The sequence below is a fragment of the Giraffa tippelskirchi genome, chromosome 8, assembly GCF_054371585.1.
Source record: "Giraffa tippelskirchi isolate mGirTip1 chromosome 8, T2T-mGirTip1v1.2.pri, whole genome shotgun sequence".
Classification (NCBI taxonomy): Eukaryota; Metazoa; Chordata; class Mammalia; order Artiodactyla; family Giraffidae; genus Giraffa; species Giraffa tippelskirchi.
In genome coordinates, this window is record NC_137282.1 from 143216693 (window position 1) to 143229637 (window position 12945).

The window sequence follows — 12945 nt, forward strand, 5'->3', positions numbered from 1 at the left end:
AGATTGGGGGGTGGGGGTGTGTGGGGGGGAATGGGGGTCTGGATTGGTTAGTTTGCATATCAGAGGCTTGCTCCTGGCTGGGCTGTGGTCCTGGGAAAGTTGTCTCTCCTCAGTGAGAAAGAGTTTGTTATTGTTTTTTAATTGTTAATTAATTTTTATCTTTGATTTTACTGGGTCTTCGTTGCTGCACATGAGCTTTCTCTACTTGCAGAGAGCAGGGGCAGGGCAGGGGGTGCCTCCTTTCTAGTTGCAGCACACAGGCTTCTCATTGCCATGGCTTCTCTTGTTGCAGAGCACAGGCTCTGGGCCCAGGGGCTTCAGTAGTTGCAGCACATGCGATCAGTTGCTCTGAGGTACTGGGAATCTTCCCAAACCAGGGTTGAACCTGTGTCCCTGGGTTGAACCTGAATGCTAGGGGATTCTTATCCACTGTACCACCAGAGAAGTCCTTCAACAAAACATTCTTTAACAACTGAGCTATCAGAGCAAATTTCCCCACATTTTGAACCCAGAAGTTTAAGTATGGGAAGTTCTTTGGCAACTAGCATCTGCTCCCATGTCTTGAGAAAGGTGAACTACATGAGTCTTAATGAGACCACCTCTTATTACAGAAGCTGAAAACACACTTTGCTAACCTTTTTTGTTGCTGGGCACAGGCAGGCATCCTATACTCTGGTGCACTTATGGAAGATTTTGATTTAGGGGTTAGTTACATGAAGAACTAGGGCCTGTTCTATCCACTAATTTCCTGAGCCCATTCCTTCCTCAACTCTTCATTCTCATCTTTGTATCCAGGAAAACTTGACCCATCAGTTGAGTCTATGAATCCACCAAGATAGCTACTGCCAAACACTCCTCTGACTCCATAAGTAAGTGTTCTTACTTCTTCCTCTTCTGTTCCCCACCAGCTTATATCCACTCTCCAATAGCTTGGACTCATGCATGATGTATTCTGTTTATAACCTGACAATTCAACAATCCTCTCAAGTCCTGCTGACTCCACCTCCTCCCCCTCTCACTGCAGCTCCCACCTCTCTGGGGGTCATGTGGATGCACCTCCAGAATTTGCATGCAGGCAGGTACACATATCCCTCCATCTCTGCACTCCACATGCCCCAGTGATGTTTAATTTCCCTTTTTTAAAAAATTAATTTCCCTTTTTCTAAAATCAGCCAATTCGTTTTCTGCTGCTTATATGTAAGACTACTAATTTAACATTAAGCTGAGTATCTATTTCTACCATCTCAAAACACAGCTGACATAAGACATGACTTCAGAACCAAGTGACTTCCAAAAACTCATATACACCTGAACCTTACATGGCTTCCCCTCTCGCCTTCCCACTGCAAAAATTAGCAGAACATGGCAGATAAATAAAGGAATTCTTACACCAGATATCTCAAATCTCATAGTGTATCAAACGTTAAACAGTTATGAACTCAAATATTTACCGTTTCCTCAGCTGCTTAGACAATTTGGAAAAGACCCTGATGCTGCGAAAAGATTGAGGGCAGAAGGAGAAAGGGGTGACAGAGGATGAAATGGTTGGATCACATCATTGCTCAATGGATATGAGTTTGAGCAAACTCCGGGACATGGTGAAGGACAGGGAGGCCTGGCATGCTGCAGTCCATGGAGATGCAAAGAGTCGGACATGATTGAGTGATGGAACAAAAATAACTGCTTAGAAGGATGGCAAGAGAAATTATGGGACACAAAAGGTGCTTCAGAAATCGATATGGATGTTGTCATCAATTACTTGTTGTTGCAGGAGCTGAGATTCTGTAATACAGTCAGTCACTCGTTCTCATACATTTGTCTCAGTGGCAGGTGAAGAACCAAATCAAAGGCAACAGAAGAGATAAATGAGTTAACACACATTTTAATAAACACATTAAAGACATTCCAACCATTCCCCTTAGAGAAAGATCAACTATTACCGTCCCTATTTCAGAGACAAAGCAGCTAGGACAAGATACTCATGACTGCCATAATGCTCCGGTCATCTGAGTGCATTCAGAAACCCAGCAGGACCATCCAGCTGAGGCAGAGAGCTGGGAATGATGAAAAGGAACAAAGGGTAAATGAAAAAACATGGGGATGTGCCCAGGAGGTCTTCTCTCAGGGTCTCAGTGTAAGTCTGGATCTCATGCAGTTAAGCCACAGGAAAGGGAAAATGCTCCCAGTGAAGGCAGACGAGAATTCATAGATGAACTCTTGAGTTCTGGCATTGGTAAAGGTTACCTTCCCACCATCATGATCCAGAGCAACTCCAACCTGCCGGTGACAGTAGGACTGGATCTGGCAGGGCTCAGGGCTGGTGTATATAGACACCCCAGCTGAGGCTAGCTGCAGAGTCCAGAACCCCTCCTCGAGGATGAAGTTGAGAAATCCCCTTCTCACCACTGACTTTCTTGCCACCCCCACCAGGCAGAATTTTGGCCATATTCCATTTTCCTGAGACCATTCTTCCTCCAACTCCTCATTCTCCTCTCTATATCCAGGAGAAGGATACCCATCAGTGATGCCTATAAATCCACCAAGATCTCTACTGCCAAACACGCCTCTTGCTTGCAGCCCTGTATCTCATTGCATCTTCTTCCTCCTCTGCTTCCCACCAGATCCTGTCCACTTTCACTTCCCAGTACACTTTGCCCCATGTGAAGCCCTTACTGCCCAGCACCCCGGGCTCTGGATCAAATTGCTGACCACGCTGGTATTTGTTCTTCCGCAAGCCAGTGAACATCATACTCTTCCCATCTGGAGACACTGAGAGGTAGCCATTGGCTGTCTGGGAATTCAGAATAATCCTTACTGTGGGGACAAGGAGACAAAGGTGTGGCATCACAAAAGATATCAAATGAGATTTGTCCCATAGAATCTGGGGGCCTTTATGACAATGATGGGAGACTACTCAGGGACCAGGACAAAGACTGCTTTTGACCTTGTGTTCACACTATTAGCAACCATATCTAGAGAGTATAAAGAACACAGAAAATTCAAGACCTCAGGCAGTGCGATGAGACTGGAGAGGAAAAAAAGATAAGAACTGGGATCACTACAGCTGAGCAAATTTGGGGAAAGGTTTATGGTTCTGAACTCAGGATAAAGAATTTGGATACATTAGTCACAGAAGACCTTCCTCTTTAAAAGAAACGGGCTGACCCATATGTAATAAGAGCTTCACAGGAAGGTGGTAATTTGCAAACTTCAGCCACTATCCCCTCCAGATACTCACTTGTCTTATATTCCAGATCCCTCATCAATTTTCCTAGAGTAAAAGAACAAAAGGAGAAGAGCAATTCTTTCTTGTTTTTTTTTTTCTTTAGCCACACCGCTCAGTTTTCAGGAAGACCAGGGATTGAACCCAGGCGGACGGCAGTGAAAGCACTGAGTCCTACCCACTGGACCACCGGGGAATTCCTGACAGTAAGCAGCTCTGACACCACAGCTTCTCGGTCAAACTCTTATGGTATCTCATACAACTCAACAGTTAACAGGGGATCATGACAGTTCAAGTGAGACAGAGGAATTAATTCAGGAGACACCCACAGCTGTCCAGTGTAAACAGGTTCATGTGAATATCCATGGCAACACGTGCTGAACCCACCTGGTGCTTCATTAAAGAGTACCTTTGGGCATACCACCTGTTTTTAAACTGAGTCCTAAACTTCTAGTCCTAAACCACACTATTTCTCTCCACTCTCAAAGACACCTTAGTGTCATTCTCTCACTATTCTTTAATTTTATTTTCACTTGTGGTTAAAACACATAACATTTACTGTCTCTATGATTTTTTAAGTGTATAGTTCATTAATGTTAAGAGTATCTAAATTGTTGTGCAACCAGTTTCTCGAACTTTTGCATTTTTTAAAACTTAAACTCTGTACTCATTAAACAACAGCTCCTCATTTCCCCCTCCTCTCTAACCTGGCAACCTCTAATCTACTTTCTGTTCCTATGGATTTGACTACTTTAGAGGCCTCATACATGGAATCACATAGTACTTGTCTCTTTGTGACTGGCTCATTTCACTTAGCATATTGTCCTTGAGGTTCATCCATGTTAGAGTATGTGTCACAGTTTCCTTCCTTTTTGTATTCAATTGTCTGCATATGCCACATTCTATTTCTTCATTCATCCAGTGATGAACATTTGCGTTGCTTCTACTTTCTGTCCATTGTGAATAATGTTGCTATGAACATGAGAGTACAAATATCTCTTTGAGGGCCTGCTTTTAATTCTTTGGGAAGTGGGAATGCTAGATCATATGGTAATTACGTGTTTAAATTTTTGTGGAAATGCCATACTGTTTTCCATAGCCTCCCAATCTTCTTTTACCTCACTGTTAGATATGAAATATATTTCTACCAACTCTGAGACCTATTAACTATGATTCTATATTATGGAACAGTCTTAGACGATCACATGGAAAGCCTCCATGGATTGGACTTAGATTTCCTCCCCAGGGTCCCTGCCTCGTGTGAATGACATGCAGGAACTCTGAGAAGGTGCAGCCACGATCAAAACTTAAAGAAACATTACAGAGAAAGAAAGAAGGCTTTCTAGGCTCAGAACTCCCTCCTTTACCATGGAATTCTCTGAGTCCTTTCTCTAAACAAAGAAGTTTATCTGAAAATTCTTCCATCCGTTTTCTGATTGCAGGACTGATAGGCTTTTCAATCCAGAACTTCTTCCGGGGGTATCTAGAGATAATGAAGCCACAGTAAGTACTCCAGAGAGAATGGCACGGTTTCCCACCGTCAGCGTACACGCATGCGAACAAATACCAATAATGGACCAAAGAGGCAGATAGTAAAAGCTGCTCTTCCAAGTGGCTGGTTTCGACATCAGAGTCAGAGAGAAGAATATAGAGATCTGAAGAAAAGGCCATGATCCAAGGATTCTCTGTCCACCAATATGTCATTTATGGTGGTTCAGTTGCTGAGTCGTCTGACTTGCGACCCCATGGACTGTAGCCTGCCAGGCTCCTCTGTCCATGGGATTCTCCAGGCAAGAATACTGGAGTGGGTTGCCATTCCCTTTTCCAGAGCATCTTCCCGACCCAGGAATCAACCTGCAGGAGATTTTTTTTACCACTGAGCCACCGGGGAAGCCCAAAAGCCTAGAGCTATGCGTGAACAGGGACTTAAACAGATTAAAAGTCTGATGTTCGACCTACCGACCTACTGACTGAGCTATCCGGGCCCTCTTAAGTATCAAAACAAAATACTTAAATAACAAAATTACTAAGGAAAACCTCATGGAGATATATCAGTCCTAGTCCAAGAACACAAAGAATGTACCTTATTTTCAAGTGCATAGAACTGTCCAAAAATTTAAAACACACAATACAGAAAGCCTCGATAAAGTCCAAGATAGTAGAAATGGCAATACACTTGTCTGATCACAAAATGTAAAAACTATGAAACATAAAACTGTTAGAAAAAAAAAAACACAGCACCATTGACAGATGTCCTCTTTTTTAAACAAGTCTTATATTAAATAGCAAATGAAATTTAAACTTTTGAAATATCTAGAAAACAATAAAAAATACTGTGGACTAGAAATTATAGCATATGACAAAAACAAGGCTCATAAATATATACACACAAAAATATAAAATAATAAAAAAAAGAAAAAAGAGAAAGGCAAGGAGAGAAGGCAAAAATAGATATAAACAAAACACATTCAGCTATAAACAAACACTGCAAATACTTTTTAAAATATAAATGAAAGTGGTGGTTTTCCAGGAGCTATACATACTAAATATTTCAATTAAAAAGTATCAGATGAATTTATTTTAAAAGAAAACAAAGTTTTATGATGCTTATAAGAGATACATAAAAATAACAGCCCAGATAGGTTGAAAGTTAAAGAATATAAAGTTCAATACTATGCAAACACTAATCAAAAGAAAACTAGAGTAACTACTGATATCAGACAAAATACTCTAGGGTAAGAAGTCTTACACATTCTGTATCTCCCTCATTATCATGAGATAATCACTCATCTCCAGCTGTCTCTGTCTGGTCTCCCCAGCCAGAATCTGGCATCCTATCTCCTTTCTACCTGGTAACTGGTCCATGGTAAATGCTCAGATTATGCCTACAGTCCTGGGTGTCTCTGGGATGAACTGTGTATTCTCAAAATACTTGGCTTTTATCTCTGTTCAAAGCTTCTGCATATCGTTATGGGTATGGTTTTTGAAAACTGTCAGTGTTTAATGCCTAACACATTGGCTGAGAACCACTGCCAAAGAAACCATTATCTCTGTGACTCATATAAGTATCTTCTTCTTATGATCCAGCAGAGAGCAGGAAACCATCACTAACAAGCATGGACGACAATCTGATGAAGAAACGTGCTCTACAAGATGTGAGGAAGTGCAACCAGGAGAGGCAGCTGGGAACCGAATAGGAATAAAAAGAACAAAAGGACACAGAGTCTTAGCAACAAATGTGTATTTTAAACTTTTTCAAATACTCTGCCATAATCTCCTCCCATTTCAATTCTCCCTGTCCTCTTACCATCCTAAGTTCCAAGACAATAATTTTTCTAGGACGTTCTATAGAATACCTTTCATATTACACTTTCTAGAAGACCCTCTCTTCTTCCAAATAACCCCTTTCAGCCCTTGCCAAATTTCGATAAGTTATGGTGACAGAAAGAAAAAACAAAGGAACACCTAAGTGGTTAAAAATATAAAGCAAGCAGCACTTACCTGCTTGTTATGTCACTTGGGTCCTAGAAAGGAAGAGAAGACAGACTGTCATGGAAATAAGGTTCCCAGGAGCTGACACCGTTCCTTACGATGAGCTCGCTGGGAATGGGTACACAATAGGGCTGTACAGAGAATTTTCTGGTGGGCTTGGACCTGTGCTATTCACTGTGGTATCAGTTTATGGGGACACACGTTTCCCCTTCCTTTCCTCCATTTGAGTCTAGAATATCCTCTCCAGGAAAACTCCCTTAATCTGTTAAGACTCTTACTGTCTATCAGATTAAGACTGAAATCTCCGAATGCCTTCGAAGGCCTCTACTCAGCTGGCCCCATCTTCCCTAGTCCATCTTCCCTTTAACTTCTTCCTCACTTAAGCTGACTCCTCCAGCAAGGTAGCCCCTTTCACTCTATGTACCTTCCTATCTTCCAAACGCTCTTCCTCAGCACCTGCAGGCTTCCCAGGTGGCCAGTGGTAAAGAATCCTCCTGTCAGTGCAAGAGCCACAGGAGACTCAGGTTCAATCCCTGGGTCAGGAAGATCCCCTGGAGGAGGAAATGGCTAACCCACTCTAGTATTCTTGCTTGGAAAATCCCATGGACAGAGGAGCCTGTGGGCTACAGTCCATGGGGTCGCAAAGAGTTGGACAGGACTGACATGCATGCTGTACCTACACCCACCTTTTTATTATCATACTCATTAAGTTTATCATCACATTCATGTGTTTCATTTTAACCAATGCACCTCCACAAATGGAATGTTCAACTCCTCTAACATAAATCTTCACATTTTCCCCAAGGCTACCATTAAGAGCTGCTTCGTCCATGAAGCCTTCCCTGACTAGCCTTTTCCAGAATTCCTGTGGCTTCCAGTCTGATCATAAGATTTAACACTCAATTATTTCTTATAATTATAAATGTACATGTATGGATGTGAGAGTTGAACCATAAAGCAGAGCATCGAAGAACTGATGCTTTGAACTGTGGTGTTAGAGAAGACTCTTGGGAGTCCCTTGCACTGCAAGATCAAATCAGTTAACCCTAAAGGAAATCAGTCCTGAATATTCATTGGAAGGACTGATGCTGAAGCTGAAGCTCTAATACTCTGGGTACCTGATGCGAAGAACTGACTGATTGGAAAAGACCCCAAAGCTGGGAAAGAACAGGGGCAGGAGGAGAAGGGGACGACAGAGGAGATGATTGGATGGCATGACCAACTCAATGGACATGATTTTGAACAAGCTCCAGGAGTTGGTGATGGACAGGGAAGCCTGGTGTGCTGCAGTCTACAGGGTTGCAAAGAGTCAGACACGACTAAGAGACTGAACTGAATTGACTGACAGATCTTACTATCTCAGTGTAACATCTGTGCATACTGCTCACTGTGATTTTAGACTTACAACCTATTGGTTTGCTAATTAACCTGTCAACGAACTCAACAAATGAGAACAAAACCTTGTCTCTCCTGACTCCTGGTCCAAATCTCATGCTAATGGAGGGGCCAGACTGCAGCCTGGAGCAAGAGGTACAATTTACCTGGTCCCTCACCTGCAAAAGTTCAAGTGCCGGCTGCCGAGCCTTCTTCTCTAACTCAGAAATCAGGGTCTCCAGCTGGATGACCTCCTCAGAGCCCTTGGTGACATGGCTGTTCCTCCCCTCAGTGAGCTGTGCTCCGTTCCCTCCAGCCACTCCAGCAGGTGCTGCTCCCTTGTTCTCAGGAACTGATGGCCCTGCTCAAACACTGATGCTATGTCTTGCTTGTGGCTCTGGAATTTTGCCTACAGTAAAGGAAGAAAGACAAAGAGGGTTTCTCCTAAGAAGCTGGAAAACACCAGAACGTTTGTGAGATCTAGGGATAAGTTCAGAACAAGAATCCCTTCTAGCACACCCTCCTTCTCCTTATCACTCATTATCCCCCCCCAACATACACACACACACATACACGCACAGACACACACACTCTGTCTCCCACCCAACACAGGTACACAGAACATTCAAAAAACTGGATGAAACATTCCAAAACTTCTCGTACCAGCAGGGCCTGAATCTCATCTTCTCCTGTAGACTGAAAATTCTGAATCCTGTACCTGTCTCCCTTCAGAATCTTCAGATGGTTTAGAATTTTACCCTATGGGGGGAAAAAAAACATGAATAATCTCAAGATGAAGATGAAAATGCCCTTAATAAGAAAAGACACCTGCAAAATGATTTCAGAGTGAAATCAGATACTCTTTGATCTTATGTAGTATTATAAGATAACTAGGTTGGAATAGTTTCCATCCTAGTTAATGAAGAAGAAACAAAGTGAGTGCTATGTTAGCTTCGAGTAGTTTCTCAGAAGTGAGATAAAATGCATGTTAAACTTATACTGTACTGTATGTCAATTACATCTCAATAAAACTGGAAGAGAAATAAGTGAGATAAAATAAAATTTATTATCATTATAACTACTAAGACTTATAGTGTAGTTTTTATATTTACACTGCTTCTTTCTACCACAAATTAGATAATTTATATTAAAATTAATTGATAACATAGATATAAAAAAGAAAATCAACACAAAATAATGAAGGAAAATACATATACTATCTCCAAATCACTGAGTGAATGACTAAGTTGATTTTAAGAGCCTTGTTAACCAAGGATAAAAGGGAAATAGTGATTCGTGTAATCCTTCAGCAGACAGGAGGAAAAATACTGGTATGTCAGAAAAAAATAATATTTTCCCTGAGATTAAATTCTGAAAGGAAATTCATACAAGATGCAATATTCTCAAAAATATTTTTATAATACAGATGAAGTACACACTTTGGAGCTAAGTATCAAGATGGCTATCAAGAGCACTAGTAGTCCATACTGCTGGTTGAGGCTTGATCAAACGCTTCAGAAACTAAAACATCAAGGCAATGGGACAGGCTTGCTATTATAAAAGATATGAAAACAAGCCAGTTTTATTATTCAAATTAAAAGAATACATGTTGCCAAGAACTTACCATGCTACAGAATTTGAACCTTCCCCTTAAAATTGTTAGAATGGCTATTATTAAAAAAAATGAAAGATAACAAGTATTGGTGAAGATGTGAAGAAAAGGAAACCCTGGGGGCTAATGAGAATGGAAACTGGCACAGTCATGGAAAACACAATAGATGCTTCTCAAAAAATTAAAACTAGAACTATCATATGATCCAGCAATCCTAATTCTAGGTATTTATCTAAAGGAATTGAGATCAGGATCTTGAAGAGACATCTGCACTCCCATGTTTATTGCAGCATTATCCTCAACAGCCAAGCTATGGAAACAACCTAATGTCCAATGGATGAATGGATAAAGACAGTGTGGTATATACATACAATGGAATCTTACTTGGCCTTAAAAAATGAAGAAAATCTTGCCATCTGCAACCACACAGATGGCCCTGGAGGACATTATGCAAAGTGAAATAAGCCAGGCACAAAAGACAAACACCATATCATCTCACTTGTAGGAGGAATCTAAAACTCTTAGAAGCAGAGTAGAATTGTGCTGGCCAGCAGCTGGAGGGGAGGGTAAAGGGGAGGTGATGGTCAAAGGGTAGAAGTTTCAGTTATGCAAGACAAGTAAGTTCTGAAGATCCACTCTACACCATAGTGCTTACAGATCACAATACTGTGTTGTATAGTTAAAGTTTGCTAACAGGATAGATCTTACACTAAGTGTTCTTCTCTCTTTCTCACACACAGTAAGACAATAATAAATTGGGTGGGAGGAAACTTTGGGAGGTGATGAATATGTCTCTGGCCTTGATGGTAGTGACATACTTATCCCCAAACTCATCAAGTTGCATACAGTAAATATACGGACAGCTTTTTATGTGTCAATCATACCTCAATAAAGTGTTTATTAAAAAAATTTTGGACCTTATCTTGAAGGTACAATAGAACTTTTTTGGCTCCAAGAACAGAGCTGGGGTCCAGCAAGCTTCTTACCCGACAAGTCTGCGCATTCTTCTCCAGCAGAACAGCAGCGTGGTGCCTGTGCTCCCGGGACTCCCGACACATGACTCACAGTATCTGCTGGTCATCCTTGCAGTAGTAATGCAGCTTCTCCAAATGTTGCCCACACAGCTTCTCCGCTCTCTGCTCGGGTGGTCTGTCCTCTCTGGGTTGTCTCTCCTCATCTACTTTCATCCTCCAGATGTTCTCCACTATGCTAGCCATCTGCCACCCATGGCAGATATTCTCTTTCTTAAAGGCTGTCATGCAGAGAGAACAATCTAATGGCTGCTGAGCAGATTCACAGACCTTAATGATGCAGTGATAGCAGAAGACATGACCACAGTCAATGGTAACGGGCTCTTTCAAGTAGTCAAGACAGAGCACAGCACCTCGTCCTCCAGTTTCCTCAGGGGAGAGGCAGCGGCCGTGATAGCAACGCTGAAACCCTGCAGAGCGTTCCTTCTCAAAATGAATGACTTTCTAAGACGATACGAAGGAAAAACAGAAATTGTGAATTTATTCAACATTAAAATGGAACTCACGAGAAAATAGTTTTTATGTTCAAACTGTTCCCAACCTTTTCCCTCCAAACCCAAAGTTCCTTCCAGGCCACCATTCAGAACAGATTCCAGCCTGCAAAGCTAAACTGGTATTAGTTTCAGGTAGTCAGCTTTTCTGTAAACATGTTAAAGGGTACTAATACGTGTAATTAAGTGGTGAGTATTCTAGAAGATTATAGTATTGGGAAAGTAAATACCCAGTAAAGTCTAAGGAATTTCCCTCACTCTAAGTAGATCAGCTTTAGTGAAAATATTTGCTGCAAATGATTCAATAGTAAAGAATAGGAATTACAAAAATTTAGGGCTTAGGTTCAGTGGTTAAGAATTTGTACTCCTACTGCAGAGGGCATGGGTTCGTTCCCTGATTGGGGAACTAAGATCCCACATGCCACACGGTGTGGCCAAAAAAATTATAAAACCTTTAGGTCTACATTTTAAAACTTATCTGAGAACATGAGACTTAGATTATTAGAAACCATTAGGTTCAACCATAGGTCTTTTATTCATATGCTGCCTTGTAAACATCATTATGATTTAAACTAATGGTTTTCAAACATTTTTGGAAACATCACAGTTAGAAACTCATTCACATCCCAGTCTAATAAATTAACACATGCATATGCATCTGCACACACATACTAAAACACAAGTTTAGATCAATATCATTTACTGACTTTTAAAACTGCAGTCCATTTTTAAAATGCTGGTTATAACCCACAAAATTGATGCCATGATATAAGCTATTGCAATCCATAATTTGAAAATCACTGATTTAAACCATACCAACTTTATCACTAACCCTGACCTCTACTCAGAAATGCAAATTCTAGGGAGCTACAGAAGCCTACTGTGTCACCACTTGCAGCTTAAATTCACATCTCCAATTGCATTATTTTCCCCACTGTTCTTATTCCTTGGTAAGAGCTACCAACAACAACCCCATTACCCAAGCTAAAACCTAGGTGTGATTTTAGACACCTCATTCTTTCACTACCACTTCCCATATCTGGTCACTGAATTATATAATAGAATATCTGAAATAAAAATTTCACTGCATGGCCTTAACAGCAGCATGCAGATGACAGAAAAAAAAAGTCAATAAACTTGAAGAAGGTGCAATAAAATTTTCGAATCTTAATAATAGAATTTTTTTTCTAAAAAACAGAAACTCAGTGACTTATGAAATATTAAAAGGTGTAACATTCATGTCATTAGAGTACCAGAGAAGGAAAAGAAATTGGTAAAGGAAAAAAACAGAGAAAAAATTAGCTGAAAACTTCTCAAGTATGTATGGCAAAAGACACAGATTTACAGATTCAAGAAGCTCAGCAAATGCCAAAGAGAATAACTTAAAGAAAAACCACCCCAAATACACCATCATCAAACTGCTGTAAAGCAAAGATGAAGAAAAAAATCTTGAAAGCAATCAGAAAATAATAACATCACAATGAGGGGAAGGATGATTCAGATGTTGGCACATTTCTTGTTAGAAACCATAAAGGCCAACAGACAGTGGGAGAAACATCTGTAAAGTGCTGTGAAAAGTCCTGTCAATCCAGGGTTCTACAGCAGTAAAGTATCCTTCAGAAATGAAAGCAAAATATGTAAATATTTTCAGATGAAAGAAAACTGAGAAAATGTATCACCAGTAAACCTGCCCTAAAAGAACTGCTAATGGAAGTTCTTCAG

The 12945-nt window shown here is 40.8% G+C and overlaps 1 pseudogene across 1 annotated transcript; it reads right to left on the reverse strand.

Annotated features, from left to right (window-relative positions):
* Positions 1-1866: 1866 nt before the first annotated feature.
* LOC145519034 (tripartite motif-containing protein 26-like) lies at positions 1867-11606 on the reverse strand (annotated as a pseudogene). The gene is made up of 8 exons (XR_014063491.1): positions 11595-11606; positions 10688-11142; positions 8753-8848; positions 8269-8498; positions 6725-6747; positions 4591-4706; positions 3239-3271; positions 1867-2814 (listed from the first exon to the last, which is right to left on the reverse strand). The product of XR_014063491.1 is annotated as a tripartite motif-containing protein 26-like (transcript).
* Positions 11607-12945: the final 1339 nt, after the last annotated feature.